The sequence below is a fragment of the Tachyglossus aculeatus genome, unplaced genomic scaffold (genome assembly GCF_015852505.1).
Source record: "Tachyglossus aculeatus isolate mTacAcu1 unplaced genomic scaffold, mTacAcu1.pri scaffold_126_arrow_ctg1, whole genome shotgun sequence".
NCBI classification, from domain to species: Eukaryota; Metazoa; Chordata; class Mammalia; order Monotremata; family Tachyglossidae; genus Tachyglossus; species Tachyglossus aculeatus.
In genome coordinates, this window is record NW_024044855.1 from 653,614 (window position 1) to 661,371 (window position 7,758).

The 7,758-nt window shown below is 48.5% G+C and overlaps 1 pseudogene; it reads right to left on the minus strand.

Annotated features, from left to right (window-relative positions):
* Positions 1–1,930: 1,930 nt before the first annotated feature.
* Positions 1,931–2,853, minus strand: LOC119922831 (annotated as a pseudogene).
* Between the last annotated feature and the right edge of the window lie 4,905 nt (positions 2,854–7,758).

Sequence of the window (7,758 nt, forward strand, 5' to 3'; positions counted from 1 at the left end):
GTCGCCCACCAGTTCTTCTGCGATGGCCCCCAGTTGCTGAGGCCCGCCTGCTCCTCTAGCCAAGGCACCGAAAACCTGAGTTTAGCCGTGTCCGTCGGCTTACCCTTCTTCTGCTTCGTGCTCATCGTGATCTCGTACGTGCGCATCTTCGGGGCTGTGTTGAGGATGCCAGCCGCAGAGGCCCTGGCCAAAGTATTCTCCACCTGCCTGCCCCACCTCGCCATCGTCATCTTTTTCTTCACTTCTGGCTCCTCTGTCTGTCTGAAGCCGATATCCGATTCCCCCTCGGCGCTGGACCTGCTGGTGTCCGTGTTCTACACAGTGGTGCCCCGCGCCCTGAACCCCCTCATCTATAGCCTGAGGAACCGGGACGTGAAGGCCACCATGGAAAACCTTTTAGGGAAGAAACCGACCCAGAGATCTTTCCTTTAGATTTTCAGCTCCTTGGGAGCAGGTGTGCTGTCAACGGATGATGCCCTGGCCTAAAAATAATAATAATTAATAATTACGGTATTTGCTAAGCGCTTACTGTGTTCCAAGCACTCTTCTAAGTGCTCGGGTAGGTAAAAGGTTGTCCCACTTGGGGTTCACCGTCTTAATCCCCATTTTACAGATGAGGTCACTGAGGCACAGAGAATTTACGTGGCTTGGCCAAGGTCACGCAGCAGACAAGTGGCGGAGTCGGGATTAGAATCCACGTCCTCTGACTCCCAAGCCCGGGCACTTTCCGCTAAACCATGCTGCTTCTCATGAAATTCATTCATTCCGTCGTATTTATTGAGCACTTACTGTGTGCAGAGCACTGGACTAAACGCTTGGAAAGTACAATTCGGCAACAGAGACAATCCCTGCCCAAAAACGGGCTCACCTCAACAGATTTCCAGGGAGCCTTGATGAACTTTGGGCAAGTCACTTCACTTCTCCGTGCCTCGGTTACCTCATCTGTAAAATGGGAAGTAAAATGGTGAGCCCCACGTGGGACACGGACTGTGTCCAGCCGAATCGTCTGGTATTTATCGCAGCACTTAGTATAGTGCCTGGCACGTAGTTCATTGCCCACAGTGAGCTAAGAATCTTCAGGGGAAGACAGGCATAAAAATAGACTGCAGAAAGGGGAAATAGTAGAGCATTAAGAGTATTTATAGTAATCAGTTAATCATATTTATTGAGCGCTTACTGTGTGAAGAGCACTGTACTATGCGCTTGGGAGAGAACAATAAAACAGAGTTGGTGGACATATTCTCTGCCCACAGAAGCTTAAATTCGAAAGTGGGAGACAGACATTAATCTATCCATCAATGGTATTTATTGAATGATTACTATGTGCAAAGCACTGTACTAAGCACTTGTGAGAATGCAATATAACAGACACGTTTCCTGCCCACAAGGTGCCAGCAGTCTAGACAGGGAAGCAGGCATTCATCACAGCGAAGGTGGGAAAGTTGATTAACACAAATCCTGTAGCGTAAAGTGTCTCATCAATGGATACATACGTTTCTGAGTGTAATTCAGGATACGAATCTTAGGATTCCTTGGATGTGTGCCCCCGGAGGTATTTTAGAGAAGCAGCATGGCTTAGTGGAGAGAACATGGGCCTGGGAGTTAGAGGACTTGGGTTCTCATCCTAACTCTGCCACTTAAGGGCAGTGTGACCTTAGGCAACTCACTTAACTTCTCCGCGCCTCAGTTCCCTCGATACCTGTTCTTCCTACTTAGACTGTGAGCCCCATGTGGGACCTACCTATCTTGTACCTAAACCCAGCGCTTGGTTCAGTGCTAGGCACGTGATAAGCGCTTAACGGATACCACAATTATTCTCACTGTCCGATATTTGTCCAGATATCTGTATTCCTTACGTACAGAGTTGTCTGTTTTAGCTGCTACCTTTCCCGCCCTTCTCCAGAACTCTAGACAAATTTGATTCAAGATGCTAGCCCTTTTCTGAACTCTGGTCTGTTCCCAGAATCCTCCTCACCTGTCCCTTCACATCCTTGTTCCTCAGGGTGTAGATGAGCGGGTTGAGGGTGGGGGTGACCACGGTGTAGAAGAGGGTCAGGAACTTGTCCAAAGTCCCAGAGAAGGAACTGTTGGGCCAGATGTAGGCCACCGTGATGGGCCCGTATAAGAGAGTGACCACCAGGAGGTGGGACCCGCAGGTACCCAGGGCCTTCCTCCAGATCCGACGTGACTTGATCCTCAGCACGGCCCGGGCGATGGACCCATAGGAGACCGTGATCAGGCTCAAGGGCAGGAGAATCAGGACCAGAGTTCCTACGAAGAGCTGGATCTCATTGGCCCGGACGTCCACACAGGCCAGTTTGAGCAGGGCGGGCATCTCACAGAGGAAGTGGGGAAGTAGCCGGTGCCCGCAGCGGGGCAGGTGGAAGATTACGGTGGCCTGGCCCCCACACCGCTTAGCCAGGCTAACCTCACCAGGGCCCGGCAGAGCCACGGGTGCATGATGGTAGTGTAGTGAAGGGGTGGGCAGATGGCGGTGTAACAGTCCAAGGCCATGACAGCCAGAAGGACACACTGCGTCGACCCCAGGGCCAGGGAGGCATAGGGCTACACGGCACGACCGACCACGGTGATGGTCTTGGTGGGGTCCCGGAGGTTGCACAGAAGCTGGGGGACGATGCTGGTGGTGACGCAGAGGTCCACGAGGGAGAGGTGAGACATGAAGAAGTACATGGGCGTATAGAGACAGAGATCCAGGCAGGTCACCGAAATGATGGCGGTGTTGCCCACCAGGGTTAGCAGGTACAAGACAACCACGAAGAGGATCTTCTCTAACTGGGGCTGAGCAGAGAAACCCACCAAGGCAAAGTCCTCCCAAGAAGTGCCATTCGGCATCGTCCTTGTAGGAAAAGCGAAGGAGGCAGGGAAAGAGAGAGGATGAGAGAAAGAGGGAGAGGGGAAGAGAGGAAGGAGGAGAGAAAAAATAAGAGTGAGGGAGCAAAAAAAGAGTGAGGGAGGCAGGGAGAGAAATGGATGGAAAAAGGGAGTGGGAAAGAGGAAAAGGTGGGGAAAATGAGAGAGGGGGAGTGAGGGAAAGAGAAAGGAAGAGAAAAAGTGAGAGAGTGAGGGAAAGAGAGTCCAAGGGAGAGAAAAGCCAAGAGGAAAAAATGAGGGAAAGAGCGTGTGGGCAAGAAAAGGCAAGACAGAGAGAGAGGGAAAAATATCATGGGGGGAGAAAAAACGAAAGAGCAAGGGAGAGTGAAAGGGAGAGAAAAAGAAAGACGGAGGAAACCGAGGGAGTGGGAGAAAAAGGTGCAAGAGTGAGAGTGAGAGGAAAAGAAAAATAAGGGCGTGAAAGGAAAAGTATAAAGGAGAGAAAAAGCAAGAGAGAGGGAGTGAGGGAAAGCAAGTGAAAGGGAGAAAAAGTACGAGAGAGAGTGAGCGGGGAGAAAAGCAAGAGGGAGTGAGAGAGAGCATAAGGGAGAGAAAAGGTGAGGGAAAGGGGAAAGAGTGAGAGGGAGAGAAAAAGCGGGACAGAGTGAGAAGGAGAAAACAGCGTGAAAGCAAGAGAGAGAAAAACCAGAGACAGAGAAAGCGAGGGAATAGAGAGGGAGATGGAATGAAAAATTGAGAGTGGGGTAAAGAGAGGAGAGGGAGAAAAAAGTGCAAGAAAAAATGATAGGGAGAGAAAAACGAGAGGGAGAGATTGATAGAGAGAAAAATAGCAAGAGGACGAGAGAAAAAATGGGAGCCAGCAGGAGGAAAAGAGAGGGAAGGAGAAAAACGTATGAAGAAGTGAAAGGGAGAGAAAAACAGGAGAAAGCAAGTGAGAAAGAGAACCAGAGAAAAAGCAAGTCAGTAGTAGTAGTAATAATAACAATAATAATAATGGTATTTGTTAAGTACTTATTATGTGCCAAGCACTGTTCTAAGCGCTGGGGTAGATACAAGGTAATCAGGTTGTCCCACGTGGGGCTCACAGTCTTCATCCCCGTTTTATAGATGAAGTAACTGAGGCACAGAGAAGTTAAGTGACTTACCCAAGGTCATCCAGCAGTAGCATTGATCGTTCCCCCGTGCAGATTCAGTGACGTTCTGATGTAGTAGGAATGGTATTCATTTCACTCTTACTATGTGCAAAGCACTCTGCTAAGGTCTGGGAGTGACATAGATAGGGCTCTTGGCCCCCAAGGAGCTCCGATTCTAAGACAATAATAATAATAATGATGGTATTTGTTAAGTACTTACTATGTGCCTAGCGCTGTCCTAAGCGCTGGGGTAGATACAAGGTAATCGGGTTGTCCCACGTGGGGCTCACAGTCTTAATCCCCATTTTCCCGATGAGTTAACTGAGCCCCAGAGAGGTGAAGTGACTTGCCCAAGGTCACACAGCTGACAAGTGGCGGAGCCAGGAGTAGAGCCCATGACCTCTGACTCCCAAGCCCAGGCTCTTTCCACTGAGCCACACTGCTTTCCTGGGTCCCCCTTTGGACACCCCGGTTCCAGAGAAAGGTGGAAGAATGTGGAGAGGGGCGAGAAAAGGGGAGGAAATTCGATCTCTCGAAGAAACATGGAGCTCTTTGAATACCTACCCTGGAGTGGAGAATCTTCCAAGGGTTCTTCTCAGCTCAGAAGGGGAAGGGTTTTCATTACGCCTCCTCTTGAGCCAGGATAAGAGTCAGTAGCTGACCCTGAAGCAGGTGGGATTGAGGCTAGATTCCTAGAAGGAAATTCTGGTCATGTAACACTGAAAAGGGAGAATTAGGATATGGATTTTGCATGCCAACAGGTTCTAACAAAAATAGAGAGAAACTCGATTTTCCGTATATTTTTCTAGCACGTTCCCTCTCTGTCCCCCCTTCTCATCCTCCTCTGTTCCCTACCACTTTTTCTGGGGACCATTATGTCTACCACGTCTGCTCTACTGGGCTCTCCCAAGCACTTACTACAGTGTTCTCTACACAGTAAGGGCTCAATAAATACCACTGATGGATTAGTTCCAGCTTGTTCGCTCATTCATTCATTCAATCGTATTTATTGAGCACTTACTGCTTGCAGAGCACTGTACCAAGCGCTTGGAAAGTACAATTCGGCCACAGATGGAGACAATCCCTACCCAACAATGGGGTCACAGTCTAGAAGGGCGGAGACAGCCAACAAAGCAAAACCCAGCTCCACCACTTGTCAACTGTGTGACTTTGGGCAAGTCAATTCACTTCTCTGGGCCTCAGTTAACTCATCTGTAAAATGGGGATGAAGACTGTGAGCCCCCCGTGGGACAACCTGATCATCTTGTAACCTCCCCAGCGCTTAGAGCAGTGCTTGGCACATGGGACAACCTGATAACTTTGTATCTACCCCAGCACTTAGGTCAGCGCTTGGCACATAGTAAGCACTTAATAAATACCATTATTATTATTATATACGATCGAGTGAATGAATGAATAACAGCATGGACAGCATGACAAGCGTCTTCATTCTTGATCTGCATCCTTCATTCATCCATTCATTCAATCGCATTTATTGAGCACTTACTGTGTGCACAGCACTGTACTAAGAGCTTGGAAAGTGCAATTCAGCAATAGAGACAGTCCCTGCCCACACAGGGCTTACAGTCTAGAAGGGGGAAGACAGACATCAAAACAAGTAAACAGGCATCAATATAAATAAACAAAATTATATATGCGTACACATCAAAACAAGTATACAGACATCCATAGAAATAAAGAGAAGTACACGTATAATACATATATGCATAAATCAGAGAAGCAGCGTGGCTCAGTGGAAAGATAACGGACTTGGGAGTCTGAGGTCATGGGTTCAAATCCTGGCTCCGTGATTTGTCTGCTGTATAACTTTGGGCAAGTCGCTTAACTTCTCTGTTCCTCAGTTCCCTCATCTGGAAAATGGGGATTAAGATTGTGAGCCGCACGTGGGACAACCGAATCACCCTTGTATCCCCCCCAGGGCTTAGAACAGTGCTTCACACATAGTAAGCGGTTAACAAATACCATTATTATTATTATTATAAGTGCTGTGGGATGTGGAGTGGCGGGGAAGAGCAAAGGGAGTGAGCTGAGGTGATGTGGATGGGTGGGAGCTGAGAAAAAGGGGGGCTTAGTCTGGGAAGGCCTTCATCATAGAGAAGCAGCGTGGCATAGTGGAAAGAGCCCGGGCTTGGGAGTCAGAGGTCGTGGGTTTTAATCCCGAATCCAGCACTTGTAGGCTGTGTGACTTTGGGCAAGTCAGTTCACTTCTCTTTGCCTCGGTTACCTCATCTGGAAAATGGGGATTAAGACTGTGAGCCCCATGTGGGACAACCTGATTAGCTTGTATCTACCCAGCGCTTAGAACAGTGCTTGGCACATAGTAAGCACTTAACAAATACCTAAATTATTATTAGTATTATTCATCTGCATCTTTTTGTTGGACCTCCAGCTCTCTGAATTGTTCCCCCCACTGCTCCCGCCAGATCAGCGCTTAGAACAGTGCTTTGCACATAGTAAGTGCTTAATAAATGTCATCAGCATTATTATTATCCCAATTCTTATGGCTGCAAGCTCGCTTTCCCTCCTTGGTTCTTGTTTCGCCTGGCATTGGCAGAACTGTGCTGGATGTGTGGAATTCTGGGTGCAATGCGAAGAGTTCAGTCTCTCATTTCCATTTATGACTTTAGTTTCTGCTGAGACAAAGGCCAGTCTGTTTACAGACACACCCTTGACTGCTTCTGATTCTTTCTCCTACTTCTTGGTGTTGCTACTAAGTCCTTACTATGGGTCAGACACTGTATTAAGGGCTGGGGTTGATGTAAACTAGTCGGGGTGGACGCAGCCCCTGTCCCACGTTGGATTCACGGTCTTAATCCCCATTTTTCAGATGAGGTACCTGAGGCCCGAGGAAGTGAAGTGACTTGCCCAAGGTCACACAGCGGGCAAGCGGTGGAGGCGGAATTAGAACTCAGGGCCTACTGACACCATGCCCTGCGCACTTTCCACTCTTCACACTGCTATTCAGGCTTGTATGCTTTGCTCTAGAATTACAGGTCTGGGTGGTTTAGTTCAGGGGTTGCTGCTTACATAGTTTGTAAAATGGATGTGGGCAGGGAACGTTTCTACCAACAGGGTTGTATTGTCCCAAGTGCTTAGTACAGTGCTCTGCGCAGTAAGTGCTCGCTAAGTACTAGTGATACCGTTAAATGGAGTTTGTTTCAGGGTTCCACTAGCGAACTGGGAGTGATTACCATGTGGGACAGGGACGGTGTCCAACCTGATGAGTTTGTATCTACCCCGGCGCTTAGTTCAGCGCCTGGCACATAGTAAATGCTCAACAACTACCATTAAAAAACATTTGGTAGATTAATGGAGTGATTGATTGCCTGAGTCTTCCCTAGAAGAAGAGAGGAGAAGCAGCGTGGCATAGTGGAAACATCCGGGGCTTGGCAGTCAGAGCTCGTGGGTTTAAATCCCGGCTCCACCACTTGTCACTTGTATGACTTTAGGCAAGTCACTTCACTTCTCTGGACCTCAGTTTCCTCATCTGTAAAATGGGGAATAAGACTGTGAGACCCACGTGGGACAACCTGATGACCTTGTATCTACCTGAGTGCTTAGAACAGTTCCTCGCGCATAGTAAGCGCTTAACAAATGTGAACATTATTATTATTAAGAAAGTGATGTGTTTCCTACAGGATTTTTCCCCCAAAGGTACCCATCCCTGTGTCCCTGTTTCTCAGAGCCATCATCTCACTCCCAGCACCCTCCTCAGGGCGGCCTTCACATCCCGATTCCTCAGGCTGTAGAT